This window comes from Stenella coeruleoalba (genome assembly GCF_951394435.1).
Source record: "Stenella coeruleoalba genome assembly, chromosome: X".
Classification (NCBI taxonomy): domain Eukaryota; kingdom Metazoa; phylum Chordata; class Mammalia; order Artiodactyla; family Delphinidae; genus Stenella; species Stenella coeruleoalba.
In genome coordinates this window covers 107710182-107725956 of record NC_137152.1, presented here as the reverse complement: position 1 = coordinate 107725956, position 15775 = coordinate 107710182, and positions in this window count along the sequence as shown.

Here is a 15775-nt window from a genome sequence, read left to right as displayed (position 1 = left end):
ATTTAGTTAACATTATGAAAGAGTATATGGCAAATTAACAAATGTAATAAACCCCAGAGCTACAAGGCACATTGTTGATAAATGTCATGGTGGGGGTAGGGGATGGGAAGGAAGGAGAGAAGTTAAGGACAGCAGCTATGTCCTGAAGAACATGGAGTTTCAGGGAATTCCCTGGCGGTCCAGTGGTTAGAACTCCACACTTTCGCTGCTGTGGGCCCAGGTTCAATCCCTGGTCGGGGAACTAAGATCCTGCAAGCCACACACTGTGGCCAAACAAACAAACAAACAAAAAACAACATGGAGTTTCAACAGCACTTGGGAAGATGTATAAGACCTGGATAACGGAGGGAAAATGGAGAAGGTTCCAGGTGGGAAGAATCATATAGACAAAGGCATGTGGCTGACAACGAACCCAAGGAGGGCAGTGCTAGGCTCTGGACTAGAAGCGTGGGATACTGTAATGAGCAAATCACATAAGAATCCCTGTTTTCAGGACTTCCCTGGTGGTGCAGTGGTTAAAATTCTGCCTGCCAATGCAGGGGACACAGGTTCGAACCCTGCTCCGGGAAGATCCCACAGGCCGCGGAGCAACTAAGCCCGTGCACCACAACTCCTGAGCCTGCGCTCTAGAGCCCACGAGCCACAGCTACTGAGCCCGCGTGCCTAGAGCCCGTGCTCTGCAATAAGAGAAGCCACCGCGATGAGAAGCCCGTGCACCACAATGAAGAGTAGCCCCCCCGCTCGCCACAACTAGAGAAAACCTGCGTGCAGCAACGAAGACCCAACGCAGCCAAAAAAAAAAAAAAAAACCCTGTTTACTTGAGACCTGTGGTTGCCAAGAGGGAGGAGTGGTGGGGGAGGGATGGAGTGGGATTTTGGGGATTAGTAGATGCAAACTGTTATATATAGGATGGATAGACAACAAGGTCCTACTGTATATCACAGGGAACTATATTCAATATTCTGTGATAAACCATAATGGAAAAGAATATGAAAAAAAAAATATATATATATAACTGAATCACTTTGCTGTACAGCAGAAATTAACACAACATTGTAAATCAACTCTACTTCAATAAAAAAAGATGTTAAAAAATCCCTGTTTTCTTGGAGGTGACATTCTACTTTGTTATTGTCATAGCACATCACTATTTCTGACTAGCTTGTTATTTATTTGTTTACTGATTCCCAACCCCTCCCAAGGATGTATGCTCCATGGCAGCAGTCACTGTAGATGATGATTCTGGTTGCCTTTCTTTCATTCCCCTTTCTCCAGACGACACCCCGTGATGATTTGGGAAACGCCCCAAATAAGATTTTCAGCCATGTGCTTGGATGTTGCTAGTACTAGCCATGTGCTAGTATGTTGACCCTATTACCTACTCCAAGCGCAGTGGCATGATCTACTCCCCCTCCTGAAGTTTTACTGATTGTGTCAGAGATGGGAATATATAACCCAGGCTTAGGCTGATCCAATTAAGGTAAACCTCAGAACATTTGCTTTTCCATGGGTGTGAAGATGTGGGGCTACAACCACTGATGGCTAGGAGGGTAACAGTTGATGCTGCTGGGGATCATGTGAAACCCAAGGGTAAAGCTGGTACTTCAGAGGACAAGACAGAGGGACACAAAGAACTTTGGTGACATTATTCGGTTGCTAGGTCAAGCCTCATCGAAGTCTAAATCTGCCTCTAGACATTTCAGTTAGGTGAGGCAGTTTGCGTTAGATTTTCCGTCATTTGGAACAAAGAGGTTTGAGACAGGGACTTTGTCTTCACTGTTGCTGTATCATCAGTATCTTCTCTAGAACGATACCTGGTACGTAGCAGGAACTCAATATTTTAGTGAGTGAAAAAGGAGGTTAAAGAGGAAGTGACCCCTTCTTTTCTCAATGTTTTAAAAAATTAATATATTTGTTTAGGTTTCATTTCTGTGAAGCGCATCACACATACAGAAATGCATGTCAAACATAGGCATATTTTGGGTTTCCCTGGTGGCGCAGTGGTTGAGAGTCCTCCTGCCGATGCGGGGGACACGGGTTCGTGTCCCGGTCCGGGAAGATTCCACATGCCGCAGAGCGGCTGGGCCCGTGAGCCATGGCCGCTGAGCCTGCGCGTCTGGAGCCTGTGCTCCGCAACGGGAGAGGCCACAGCAGTGAGAGGCCCGTGTACCACAGAAAAAAAAAGGCATATTTTAAAGAATAATATTAAAGAGAACACCTGTGTAACTTCCACCCCAGTTAAAAATAGAACAGTGTCATTTCATATGGAGAGATTAGATATGGATGGACCACAAACGTGATACTGAAGCAATTTTAACACATTACAGCAGAACTTGGCATATGCATTGCAGTTTTTGGATGAATTTCTTCCCAATAAAACTTGTTGTAAATAGAAAAAAATATTTAGAACAGTGCCAGCATCTTGGAAGCTCCCTTTGCTTCTTCCTCACTTTCTTCTTCTCCCACTTCCTCACAGAGCAAACCACAGTGCTGACTTTGCATTACTTATTCCCTTGCTTATCTTTCCCTTACCTACAATACCTAGTAGTACCCCCTGAGCGTGCATCTCTAAAGTTTAGTTTGCCTGCTTTTAAAAAACTTTATGTAAATTACGGAATTATACAGTACGCTGTTATGAATGGCATGGTTCACTCTTTGTGAAATTGATCCATGTTGCTGCATGAACAGGTAGTTCATTTACTTTAACTGCTGTGCAGCAATCCATTTAATAAAAATCTTCTAGTCTTAAAAAAGAAAAAAATTTTCACTATTTATTCATCCACATTATTATTATCATCAGCATTATTATCAGTATTGTTATTACTAATATTCGGGCTGCTTCCAGTTTTGAGCTATTACAAACAGTAGTATGAGCATTCCTGTGCACATCTCTGAAATACAGGTGCCCAAGGGTATACACCTAGGAATGGACTCACTGAGTCAAAAGTATGCATTGAAGGGAGAAATAGAGACACAGAGTTAAGAACAAATGTATGGACACCAAGCGGGGAAAGCGGGGGTAGGGGGTGGTGGTGATAGTATGAACTGGGAGATTGGGGTTGACATATATGCACTAATATGTATAAAATAGATAACTAATAACATGTTGTATAAAAAAATAAAATTAAATTTTTAAAAAAGCAGGCTCAGCAGCCATAGCTCACAGGCCTAACCGCTCCGCGGCATGTGGGATCTTCCCGGACCGGGGCACGAACCCGTGTCCCCTGCATCGGCAGGCAGACTCTCAACCACTGCGCCACCAGGGAAGCCCGACTACTTCCTTCTTGTCAATATCGTGGGTCTCTCCTTGTGGTTTTCATTATCCTTCTGTTCAAATTAATTTCTAATTTTCATTATAATTTATTATTTCACCCATTTAAAATGTTTCTTAATTTACAAATGTATTTTCTAGTCATCTTTTTCGTTATTGATTTATAGCTTTATTGCATTGCTGTAAGCTAAAGTGAATTGTGTAGTTTTGAAGACTGAAAATTTGTTGAAGCTCTAATTTTATAAAAATGTGCTATGAATGCTTGGGGGAAATGTATATTTTGCAGTTTTGTGGTGTTAAGATCTCTTTTTGGCCCTTATGTATTTTATGTACTATTTACATCATTTTCCCCCTTTTTTTCCGGCTTGTTCTATGGATGACTGAGAGAGGTGTGTTTGAAATCTCCCATTATTGTGGGTTTTTCTATTTCTTTCTCTCTTTTTTTAACATCTTTATAGGAGTATAATTGGTTTAAAATGGTGTGTTATTTTCTGCTTTATAACAAAGTGAATCAGTTATACATATACATATATCCCCATATCACTTCCCTCTTGCATCTCCCTCCCTCCCACCCTCCCTATCCCACCCCTTTAGGTGGTCACAAGGCACTGAGCTGATATCCCTGTGCTATGCGGCTTCTTCCCACTAGCTATCTATTTTACATTTGGTAGTGTAGATATGTCCATGCCACTCTCTCACTTTGTCCCAGCTTACCCTTCCCTATCCCCATGTCCTCGAGTCCATTCTCTACATCTGCGTCTGTATTCCTGTCCTCATCCTAGGTTCATCAGAACCTTTTTTTTTTTCTTTCAGATTCCATATATATGTGTTAGCATACGGTATTTGTTTTTCACTTTCTGACGTACTTCACTCTGTATGACAGACTCTGGGTCCAACCACCTCACTACAAATAACTCAATTTCATTTCTTTCTATGGCTGAGTAATATTCCATTCTATATATATGTGCCACGTCTTCTTTATCCATTCATCTATCGATGGACACTTAGGTTGCTTCCATGTCCTGGCTATTGTAAATAGAGCTGCAATGAACATTGTGGTACATGACTCTTTTTGAATTATGGTTTTCTCAGGGTATATGCCCAGTAGTGGGATTGCTGGGTCGGATGGTAGTTCTATTAGTAGTTTTTTAATGAACCTCCCTACTGTTCTCCATACTGGCTGTATCAATTTACATTCCCACCAACAGTGAAAGAGGGTTCCCTTTTCTCCACACTTTCTCCAGCATTTATTGTTTGTAGAGTTTTTGATGATGGCCATTCTGACTGGTGTGAGATGATATCTCATTGTAGTTTTGATTTGCATTTCTCTAATGATTAATGATGTTGTGCATTCTTTCATGTGTTTGTTGGCAATCTGTATATCTTCTTTGGAGAAATGTCTATTTAGGTCTTCTGCCCACTTTTGGATTGGGTTGTTTGTTGTTTTCATATTGAGCTACATGAGCTTCTTGTAAATTTTGGAGATTATCCTTTGTCAGTTGCTTCATTTGCAAATATTTTCTCCCATTCTGAGGGTTGTCTTTTCGTCTTGTTTATGGTTTCCTTTGCTGTGAAAAAGCTTTGAAGTTTCATTAGGTCCCATTTGTTTATTTTTGTTTTTATTTCCATTTTGCTAGGAAGTGGGTCAAAAAGGATCTTGCAGTGATATGTCATAGAGTGTTCTGCCTAAGTTTTCCTCTCAGAGTTTGATAGTGTCTGGCCTTACACTTAGGTCTTTAATCCATTTTGAGTTTATTTTTGTGTATGGTGTTAGGGAGTGTTCTAATTTTATTCCTTTACATGTAGCTGTCCAGTTTTCCCAGCACCACTTATTGAAGAGGCTGTCTTTTCTCCACTCTATATTTTTGCCTCCTTTATCAAAGATAAGGTGACCATGTGTGTGTGGGTTAATCTCTGGGCTTTCTATCCTGTTCCATTGATATATATTTCTGTTTTTGTGCCAGTACCATACTGTCTTGGTTACTGTAGCTTTGTAGTATAGTCTGAAGTCAGGGAGCCTGATTCCTACAGCTCCGTTTTTCTTTCTCAAGATTGCTTTGGCTAGTCAGGATCTTTTGTGCTTCCATACAAATTGTGAAATTTTTTGTTCTAGTTCTGTGAAAAAGTCCAGTGGTAGTTTGACAGGGATTGCATCAAATCTGTAGATTGCTTTGGGGAGTAGAGTCATTTTCACAGTGTTGATTCTTCCAATCCAAGAACATGGTATATCTCTCCATCTGTTTGTATCATCTTTAATTTCTTTCATCAAGGTCTTATAATTTTCTGCATACAGGTCTTTTGTCTCCTTAGGTAGTTTTACTCCTAGATATTTTATTCTTTTCTTGCAATGGTAAACGGGAATCTTTTCTTAATTTCACTTTCAGATTTTTCATCATTAGTGTATAGGAATGCAAGAGATTTCTCTGCATTAATTTTGTATCCTGCAACTGTATCCTGCTGTGTGTTTCTCTGTCTTCTCATTTTGCTTAACTTACTATGTTTGCGGGTCTCCTTTTCACAGGCTGCAGGTTCGTAGTTCCCGTTGTTTTTAGTGTCTGCCCCCAGTGTCTAAGGTTGGTTTAGTGGGTTGTGTAGGCTTCCTGGTGGAGGGGACTAGTGCCTGTGTTCTGGTGGTGGAGCCTGGATCTTGTCTTTCTGGTGGGCACGTCCACATCTGGTGGTGTGTTTTGGGGTGTTTGTGGCCTTATTATGATTTTAGGCAGCCTCTCTGCTAATGGATTGTGTTGTGTTCCTGTCTTGCTAGTTGTTTAACATAGGGTGTCAGGCACTATAGTTTTCTGGTCATTCAGTGGAGCTGGGTCTTAGCATTGAGATGGAGATCTCTGGGAGATTTTCACCTTTTGATATTATGTGGAGCTGGGAGTCTCTTGTGGACCTATGTCCTGAACTTGGCTCTCCCACCTCAGAGGCACAGCCCTGACGCCTGGCTGGAGCACCAAGGGCCTTTCATCCACACGACTCAGAATAAAAGAGACTGAAATAAAGAAACAAGAAGATAAAATAAAATTAAAAAGTTATTAAAATAATTATTTTAAAAATTCTTTTTAAAGTAGAAAAAAAAGTAAGAAAGAAAGAAAGAGCAACCAAACCAAAAAAAAAAAAATCCACCAATGATAACAAGCACTAAAAACTATACTAAAAAACCCCAAAAAACAAACGTACAGACAGAACCCTCAGACAAATGGTAAAAGCAAAGCTATATAGACAAAATCACACACAGAAGCATACACATACACACTCACAGAAGGAGAAAAAGGGAACAAAATATATATGTCGCTGCTCCAAAAGTCCAGCTCCTCAATTTGGGATGAGTCATTGTCTATTCAGGTATTCCACAGATGCAGGGTCCATCAAGTTGATTGTGGAGATTTAACCCACTGCTTCTAAGGCTGCTGGGAGAGATTTCCCTTTCTCTTCTTTGTTCGCACAGCTCCTGGGGTTCAGCTTTGGATTTGGCCCTGCCTCTGTGTGTAGGTCTCCTAGCGGCATCTGTTCCTGCTCAGACAGGATGGGGTTAAAGGAGCAGCTGATTCAGGGGCTCTGGCTCACTCAGGCCGGGGGAGGGAGGGGCACGGAGCGCAGGGCGAGCCTGCGGTGGCAGAGGCCGGAGTGACGTTGCACAAGCCTGAGACGCGCCGTGCGTTCTCCCGGGGGAGTTTTCCCTGGATCACGGGACTCTGGCAGTGGCGGGCTGCACAGGCTCCCGGAAGGGGGGTGTGGATAGTGACCTGTGCTCGCACACAGGCTTCTTGGTGGCGGCAGCAGCAGCCTTAGCGTCTCGTGCCCGTCTCTGGGGTCCGCGCTTTTAGCCGCGGCTCGCGCCCGTCTCTGGAGCTCCTTTAAGCGGCAGTCTTAATCCCCTCTCCTCACGCACTAGGAAACACAGAGGCAAGAAAAAGTCTCTTGCCTCTTCGGCAGGTCCAGACTTTTCCCTGGACTCCCTCCCGGCTAGCCGTGGCGTACTAACCCCCTGCAGGCTGTGTTCACGCCGCCAACCCCAGTCCTCTCCCTGCGCTCTGACCGAAGCCTGAGCCTCAGCTCCCAGCCCCGCCCGCCCCCGCGGGGGAGCAGACAAGCCTCTCGGCCTGGTGAGTGCCGGTCGGCACCGATCCTCTGTGCGGGAATCTCTCCGCTTTGCCCTCTGCACCCATGTTGCTGTGCTCTCCTCCGCAGCTCCGAAGCTTCCCCCCTCCACCACCCGCAGTCTCTACCCGAGAAGGGGCTTCCTAGTGTGTGGAAACCTTTCCTCCTTCACAGCTCCCTCCCACTGGTGCAGGTCCCGTCCCTATCCTTTTGTCTCTGTTTATTCATTTTTCTTTTGACCTCCCCAGGTACGTGGGGGGTTTCTTGCCTTTTGGGAGGTCTGAGGTCTTCTGCCAGCATTCAGTGGGTGTTCTGTAGGAGTTGTTCCACGTGTAGATGTATTTCTAATGTATTTGTGGGGAGGAAGGTGATCTCCACGTGTTACTCTTCTGCCATCTTGAAGCTCCTCCTTTCTATTTCTTTTTATAGGCCACTTATATTTTTGAGGCTATGGTGTTAGGAGACACAAATTTAGAATTGTCATATTGTTGTGAATTAAGCTTATTCTCATTACAAAAAGAGATCTTTTTAAAATAAATTTATTTATTTTATTTGTTTATTTTTGGCTGTGTTGGGTCTTCATTGCTGCGCACGGGCTTTCTCTCATTGTGGCAAGTGGGGTTTATTCTTTGTTGCGGTGCGCAGGCTTCTCATTGCGGTGGCTTCTGTTGTTGCAGAGCGTGGGCTCTAGGCACCCGGGCTTTAGTACTTGCAGCATGCAGGCTCAGTAGTTGTGGCTCATGGGCTCTAGAGCGTGGGCTCAGTAGTTGTGGCACATGGGCTTAGTTGCTCCGTGGCATGTGGGATTTTCCCAGACCAGGGATGGAACCATGTCCCCTGCATTAGCAGGGGCATTCTCAACCACTGTGCCACCAGGGAAGCCCCAAAGAGATCTTCATCTCTAGCAATACTTTGTGCCTCAAAGTCTATTTTAACAGATATTAACCTTGCTACACTGTATTCCTTTTTTCAGCATGTTCATGCTCTATCTTCTTTCCATGTTTTATTTCCAACCTTTCTATATCTTTAGCGTTCTGCTGCATCTCTTGTAAACAACATTTAGTTGATCTTTTTACTAATTTAGTCTGAAAGTCTTTCTTATTACCTAGGGCTTTTAGTCCACTTACATTTGATTTAATTAATTATGTCTTTGGATTTATATCTACCATATTACTTTTGTGCTTTCTAATTGGCTCAGCTCCTCCATTTCTTTTGTACCCTTGTTCTGTGTTTCTTTCTCCATTATTTTAGATGGGTTTAGTATATTTTGTCATTCAATTTTCTCCTCTACTACTTTGGACGTTATAGACTCTGTCTTATGCTTTTAATGTTTATCTTTGAAATGGCAGAGTGCATACTTAACTTACCAAAAATATTTGGCTCATATTCTTACTCTCCTGGACAATTATTAGACCTTGTTACACTACCTACATTTATTCTTCTCCTGATATAGATAGAGAGATATATATGTAGACAGATTTGCTATATATTTTTTAGTTCGGTTCTCTTCATCCCACAAGGCATTATAATTATATAATCAGTATATTTTTTAAAAATTATTTATTTTTGGCTGCTTTGGGGCTTCGTTGCTGCATGCAGGCTTTCTCTAGTTGTGGCGAGTGGGGGCTACTCTTCGCTGTGGTGCACAGCCTTCTCGTTTCGGTGGCTTCTCTTGTTGCAGAGCATGGGCCCTATGTGCGTGGGCTTCAGTAGTTGTAGCTCTCAGGCTCTAGAGCACAGACTCAGTAGTTGTGGCACACGGGCTTAGTTGCTCCGCGGCATGTGGGATCTTCCTGGACCAGGGCTCGAACCTGTGTCCCCTGCATTGGCAGGCAGATTCTTAACCACTGTGCCACCAGGGAAGCCCAATCAGTATTTTTTTTATTGAAGTGTAGTTGACTTATGACATTGTGTTATTTTCAGGTGTACAGCATAGTGATTCAGTGTTTTTGCAGATTACACTCCATTATAGGTTATTACAAGATAATGGGTATAATTCTCTTGCTATGCACTACATCCGTGTTGCTGGTCTATTTTATATCAGTATTAGATATAATACTGGGTGGCTCTGGGCTTAACCTTCTGTCACCCACACCTCAGAAGGCTGTGACAATTTAAACTGAGATGCTCCAGGTTCAGTAAATGCCCTTAGTTCAGAAGTACTATTAATGCCCAGCTACGTATCCAAGTTCCAGCCCTCACTTATATTTTGGCCTGGTAACTACTAACTCTTTTTCAAGCTCCTCGATGCTTTAAAGATGTTTGGAATATTTCATTCAACATTTTTAGTTTAGTGTGTGTGTGTGCTTTTTTGTTTTTTTTAAGGCAGGAGCATCAGGCAAGATAGTTATTCTGCTAGAACACCAGAAATAAACTTGGCGTTGTCTCTTTTTATGCAATTTCATTTCAGTCTCTTTCTTAAATTTTGGGGTACATCTGCTTTAACCACCTTTTAGTTGTTTCTTTCTTTCTCAGCTCTGACTTTACCTCAGGAGTTTCTTTTTTTGTCTCCTTCTATACTCATCTCATTGGAGTGTCAAAAAAATAATAACCCTAATCAGGTCTAAAATGTATAAGAGTAATGATAGTGATGCACTTGAATCAAGGAGAAATTCATAAATTATGACATGAAAGTATACTCAGAACAAGTGCCATGAACTGCTAAAGTCCTTGAAACTGTCAAGGACCCCTTCAGAATGTCAACAAAAGTACCTGCCTACTTTTCTCATCTTCCTCTTATTAAACCTGCTGTTCCTTAATTACCACCATCATTCAAGAGAAGTTAAAAAAATCTATTTTTTCTGTTTTATTGCAACAATGTAGTTTTATACTAGTTTTAAATCAAAAACTCAACGTTTGAGTTGTATTTTGTTTATCTTCAGGAGGATATTTTGAAAACATTTGAGACTCCCCGCAGCCACCATGTATAATATCTTGGTGTACCAAACATCTGACTTACAAATCAATCTCAGGACCATAACCTGTTTTTAAGATAGGGTCCACTTATAACTCGGTTTTTAAGAAATTTGTTAAAATAATGTTACAACCACATTAAAGGGCATTTAAAAGAAAACGTTTTCAACCTCTACCAACTAAATATAACTATTTTCATTTCCCCACATTCCCTTCCAAAATTTATTTATGGGCTTACACAACTTACTTAGGTGTAATCATGGTAAATATACAATGCTGCATTTTCCTTTTGAAACATTTTAGTGTTTCATAAATACTCCTTCCTCTTATTACACAATTTTTTGTCCATCATTTTCAATGGCTGCCTAGTATATTCCACCAAGCTGTAAATTTGCTTAATAGTTTTCCTACTGTTGAGCTTTTAAGCCATTTCCACATTCTTCCCATTATACTTTTGTAAACGTGTTTGTGCATTTGCTTCTTTCGACTTGTTGCTTAGAAGTTTCCAGAATTGAACTTATTGGGTTTGAGGCTGATAATATTTTATGGCCTTTGATACAGATTGGGCCCTAAAAATATTGTACCAGTGTATCCTGACACCAAGAGGTGATGGGTATGCTCGTTTCCCTTGACAGCAATCTAAAAATTATTTTTCTTTGTTTTTTTGCTAGTTGAATAATGTGTATAAGTGGTGCGTGTATTCAACATGTATGTTGAACTCATACTGAGTTAGGCATTGTGCCAGGTACTACAGACATTGAGATGAATAAAATGTGGGCACTGCCTAGGAGGAATTCACAATCTAGTGGGATAGATGAGGAGAAGAGAGTGTGGTATAACAGAGGCCTCTATACATTTCCATAGGAATGCAAATGAGGGGTAGATTAAATATATGCATTTACCTCTGTTTTTCTGGAACATAGGCAGACTTACCATGGAAGTTGGTTCCTGCAGAATGTGTTGGAGTTTCCCAAACTGACAAGGGACATCTCATTTTGGTTTTTGTTTTCATGTGTTTGTTTTCTGTAGTTTCTCTTGCATGGATTACCTGTTTATTTTATTGTGTTCTTCAATTGCATTAATAGTAATATTTTTAGGAACTTAGTATCATAACAAAGCAAAGCTAACAAAGATAATAATGTCACAATAACCATTTGCTGGAAGAAAAAGAGAAAGGGTCATAGTGTTGAGTTGAGATATAGGAGAGCATGACTGCCTATCTCTGAAAGAAAGGTGGTACTCCCAAGTTCACTCTCAAGACTAGAAGAGTCATTTTGATAATGACTTTCAAAAAAAGACATGTCTGCTTTCTTCATGAGCCCATATTCAGTTTAGATATAGTACTTCATTTTAGAAATCATTTAATAATTCATTTATCATTGAATCATGGCAGAATAGTTCCCAAGTTCTGGGCCAGGCTTGTGAGCTGGCTCATCATGGATTAACGATAAGCAGTAGAATGTCATAGAAAGAGCATGGACTTTGGAGTGGGACAACCTGGGTGTAAGTCCCGGGTTGGCCACACACAAGCTGTATTGCCTTTCTCCTGTTTTTACCTTCTCAGAGTCTATTTTCTCATCTATTAAGTTGGGGATTAATCATACCTACTCCCTAATGATGATATTAGTGTTCAATTAGGTAATAGGTATAAAGTAGTTAGCAAAGCACATGACACATAGTAGACATTCAATAAATCCTAGTCTTGTTTGTTGTTGCTGGGTTGGGAAGATAAGACACACTTCTAGGAAGGACTAATTCTGTCCCACCTTGTTGATTATAGCATGGGTTAACTAAAAAATCCTGGCAAGGAGACTCCCCACACCCTAAGATGGGGAAAGTCATGTTATGAATACACAAATAATCTGATAAGATAACAGAGAGGTAGCAGCTCTGAAATATCAATACTTTTGAGGCAGGAAGTGGGCTAGGGTGCTATGCTCTGGCAGGCCGAATAAATGCAGAAGTCAGCAAGGCTGCAAAGCGTGTTTGGTTTCAATCAACCAATAAATTTCATGTTTCAAGTGCGTGCTTCAGTAATATCACCTTTCCATTTACAACTGGAACAGAAGCTCAGGAACATTGAAAACCTGATTCTGAAGGACTGTCCTTTAAGGCCCTTGAGCCCAAGCCCTATTTTCTAGATGAGGATACAGATGTCATCATGTGCTACTTAGTGGAGATTTGATTCAGAAGGAAAAAAGATTAGATTTCCTTACTTTTCTGGTCCATTTCCATTAGATCAATAGTCTCCAACCTTTAGAACCACAAAGAGGTTGAGAATTGGTTAGAAGCACTGTGGAGCATGTGGAAAATGAACTGAAAGCAATTTCTGGGTGTGTTTTGTAGTGGTTGTTACCAGGTGGGCCTGAGTCCTTTTTGTTTAGAGTCTCTCAAGTATGTATGCTCCGCCAAAGGCCAGCACTAAAAGGAACATACATGTGAAGAGGCCACTTAGCATCACTCTCCTCGCTGCAGTGAGACAGCCATTACTTTTCATTAAATAAGTAATATTCTGGGCAATCCACTTACTCATCATCAAAGGCCATTAGTAGCTACTCTTTGTCACACACAAACCCTAATGGAGCTCTATCAAGAGTTTTACTAAAGAGTTGCTAATTTTCAAAGAGAAAATTAGTAATGCTGGAAGCAGAATTTAGATTTACCTCTAAAGCTCTTCTAAATATCCTCCCCTTTCCCCTCTGCCATCGAAAAACAAAGCAACCTGACACTACTTATGGTGAGGCTCTAGCAGGAAGAACCCCTCCCCAGTGGCTGCAGTTCAGGCTTTGGTCACAGGGGAGCACACTGATCTCTCAGCTGAAAGTTCACAGAACACTTGCCTGCTTCTCTGGTCTTTTTGGACCTCAGTCTGTCCAGTTTGAAGGCCAGGTCATTTAGTGCTGCCAGCAGGCCACAAAAGAGTCCTCTTTTATGCAGACACCAACTCTTCCCTGTCCCAGTAGTTCAGTAGGAGATCTTTGCCTAGGCTAATTTGAAAATGCAACAGTAGAATGAATGGATTTGGGTTGGCCAGTGACAACAAGTTGTTTTCATTTCCTGGTGGCAAATCTGCTTAGTGGGACAAGAAGGGTCTTAATTAACAGGTGTGGCAGAGAAAGGTGGCCTACCTACATGGCCTCAGGTAAGATCTGGGAGAATCCCCTCCCCACCTCCACTTTGTTCTCACTCATCTTATCTTCGATCCATCCCATTGGTTTCATTAGTGTCCTCTTGAAAATTCATTAATGCCCAAATGAAAATTCCCCTAGATTTTGGAAAACTTAGTGTAAATTGTTTGAGTAGATCATTCTGAAAGTTCTAGCATGGGCATTGGTGTTATTTCTTGGCTAGATATTCAGAGATAAGTAGGACCAAGGAGTAAGAAACCACAGAAAATTAGGGCAGAGATGCTTAAACGTTATTTTCATGAATAACGCATAAAAAAGTGAAACTTGATTTCCTTGGCCATCTGGTCTTTCATGAATTTAATTTTTGGCTTTTACATAATAAATAACAGACCAGAGAGTGACTGGATATCTTGTTTCCTTTGCTGGGTTCAGGATTAGGAGATAATCCTGAGACTGTTCATTGTATATTCTCAACACATGTAGACATTAAACCCATCAGGAGGCAGGGTACTTTGTGTTTGCCAGAAGACCATTCCAGTTGCAAATGCTTTTTAATTAACAGGGGCTTTGTATCAGCTTTCCTATCTACCCAGCTAGAGTTCCCATGCCTGGGCAGGTGCATCCTGTTGTGTATTACAGAACAACAAAGAGGAGTACAAGGGCAGGGACACTTCAGACAATTATGACCCAACGAGTACCTGCTTCCCTGCCCTCTGCTTCCAGCTAATTCTGTTGTTCCTCCTGCTGAATTCCCCAAAGAAGTTTTCTTTAAGCAAACTATGGCTCTGGCTGCTTCATTCATTCATACATTCAACAAATATTTACTGAACACCTGCTCTGTGCTTTGTGCTGGGGTAGGCCCTGGGCATATAGTGCTGAACAAGGACGGCTCACTATCTAAGACTGAAGGCACTTATTCATGAAACCATAAAGGTAAAGTGAAATCAATATTTTAGTGCCAGAAGTCTTGGAAAAATTTCCCATGTGGATTGATCACCCTTTTCCCCCATAGTGTTTCTTTTTCTGCATTTAAAAGCCTGCCTCTCTGATGAAAATGGACTACCCCACTCTACAATGCCAGGGAATCCTAGGGAAGATGTCAGTGCCCACACTACCCAGCAATTTGATGTGGCAAAGAGTACTCCCATAGCCAAGAGCTAGTAGGGTCATAGAACCCAGAGTCAGGACTACTGACACACTGTTATATACAACACACAAGCAACTGGATTTGGCATATGGGGCCAGATGGGGACAATGGTCTTCCTAGTTCCCCATTTTACCACTTGGCCAAACCAGCAGACTCATTGAAACCTGATATCTAGGGTCAATCCTTTTACCCATAGTGGGAAGGGAGAGGGGTGAGAAGAAAGTAATTACACATAAAGATCATAGAATTTCAGAGCTGGTGTGGTCCTCTATACACTTGATACCCATAGTATGGTCCATGGACCAGCAGCATAAACATCACCTGGGAGATTGTTGGAAATGCGGAATCTCAGGCTCCACCCCAGACCTACTGAACCTTGATCTGCCATTGCACGAGATACCCAGGTGAGTTGTAAGCATATTAAACTTTGAGAAACAGTGCTCTAGATCAGTAAGTTTCAACTTTTCCCCCCGACACCCACATATTTTTAAAATTTAATTTTATTCTTTTTATACAGCAGGTTCTTATTAGTTATCTATTTTATACATATTAATGTATATATGTCAATCCCAATCTCCCAATTCATCCCACCACCACCACCCCTCCGCCACTTCCCCACTTGGTGTCCATACATTTGTTCTCTCCATCTGTGTCTCTATTTCTGCCCTGCAAACCAGTTCATCTGTACCATTTTTCTAGGTTCCACATACATGCGTTAATATACGATATTTGTTTTTCTCTTTCTGACTTACTTCACTCTGTATGACAGTCTCTAGATCCATCCACGTCTCTGCAAATGACCCAATTTCGTTCCTTTTTATGGCTGAGTAATATTCCATCATATATATGTACCACATCTTCTTTATCCATTCGTCTGACAATGGGCATTTAGGTTGCTTCCATGACCTGGCTATTGTAAATAGTGCTGCAGTGAACATTGGGGTGCATGTGTCTTTTTGAAGTATGGTTTCCTCTGAGTATATGCCCAGCAGTGGGATTGCTGGGTCATATGGTAATTCTATTTTTAGCTTTTTAAGGAACCTCCATACTATTCTCCATAGTGGCTGTATCAACTACATTCCCACCAACAGTTTCTGCCCATTTTTTGATTGGGTTGTTTGCTTTTTTAATATTGAGCTGCATGAGCTGTTTATATATTTTGGAGATTAATCCTTTGTCCATTGATTCATTTGCAAATATTTTCTCCCATT